Here is a 1,601-nt window from a genome sequence, read left to right as displayed (position 1 = left end):
CTTCCGATCTGCCCAGATTCTGCCTCCACATGGTGAAGCCTTTGAGAGGGAACTGACCTGATTCTAACCACTCTAACAGCTATCAAAATACCTGAAAGCAAATCCTGAATCCATCACTCTAGAGTCCAGCCTTGGAAGACAAAAGAACAATGAGGAGGAACCCAATAGAGGGATGCTGTTGGAAGCCCTTGTCAAGAAATTCCAATGGACTCTCATATGAACATTTGAAAATTGCCCAGTTCTGACTTTTTTCTAGTTCCCTGTCTAGAACTTGTAATGCTTTTACTTCTCCTTCACATCTCCTATTCACAATTCAAGGACTTTCTTTTCCCCTTAGAGGTGAGAGTTATGCAATTTGGGAGTCTTTTAGATAGACCCATTGAAGGAGCACTCCAATTGCCTCACCCTGTGTCCCTGTTCAGCATAGAAGAAGCCAGAGGTGGTCTGCGTCCTAATTCCCTATTGGCAATTTTGGCCCCTTCAGAGGATGGCGTGATAAGAATAGGAGGTAGGAATCGGCTAGGCAGTTAGGGTAAAAAGACCCCAAAGAAATGCAGCTAGTTTCTTGGCTTAAAATCAAAATGTCCTTGGACCTCTTATCAACACATGCTCTGTTGCAAAGGCCAAAAATGTCAAAAGTATTTTGGAGCTTGCATCTAATCCTTAAAAGATTTTAGGGTTACCTCTTCAGAGGGGGGAATGTTAGAGTAGCCAAAAGCCCCATAAAAATAAATAAATGAAAGAAGAAAAAAATATTCTAATATCATACTATTAAACATAAGGTTTCTTAAGGCTGGGCTACAGGTAAAATAATGAGTATATGTTTGCTAAAGAACTTTGTGTTAAGTTTTCTTTTCACAGTGAGGATTACAGGAGTTATAATTTCAACAAGCAGTAACACTGAAAATATTGGTTGTTAAAAAAATCTATCTTATGGGGCTGGAGAGATTGTTCAGTGGTTAAGGACACTGGTTGTTCTTGCAAAACACCCAGGTTCAAATCCGAGCACCCACATGGCAGCTAACAACTGTCCATAACTCCAGTCCCAGGGGATCTGACAGCCTCTTCTGACCGTGTGGGCATTGCACAACACAGGTGCACTTACCTACATGCGGGCAATACACACATACACATAAAATAAAAATAATAATTTTTTAAATCTATCATATGCATAATTATGTATACATGTACTGTTGACAAGTACTTATGTCTTTTTTAAATATATTTTTATTTATTCTGAGAGTTTCATATAATACAACGTACTTTGATCATACACAGAACCCATCTCCTGTCAGATCTAAGCTGGGTTGTTTCATTATTGTTGAAAGCCCTTTGTAACTTATGGATACAAATCCTTCATCAGACACATGATTTGTATGTATTTCCTTCTAGTCTGTGGCTTACACTTTTATTCTCTTGATGGTATCATTGTGATTAAAAGGCTTTTTTATCTGAATAAAGTCCAGTTTATTGATTTTTCCCCTTTGGTGGATTATGAACTTGGTGTCCACATTAAGATTCTCTAAAGGAACAGAACTGAAAGAATGGAGATAGACAGATGATAGATAGATAGATAGATAGATAGATAGATAGATGGATGA

The sequence above is a fragment of the Nannospalax galili genome, unplaced genomic scaffold (genome assembly GCF_000622305.1).
Source record: "Nannospalax galili isolate Female #2095 unplaced genomic scaffold, S.galili_v1.0 scaffold83, whole genome shotgun sequence".
In the NCBI taxonomy this organism is placed as follows: Eukaryota; Metazoa; Chordata; class Mammalia; order Rodentia; family Spalacidae; genus Nannospalax; species Nannospalax galili.
Note: the sequence above shows the minus strand (reverse complement) of the source record.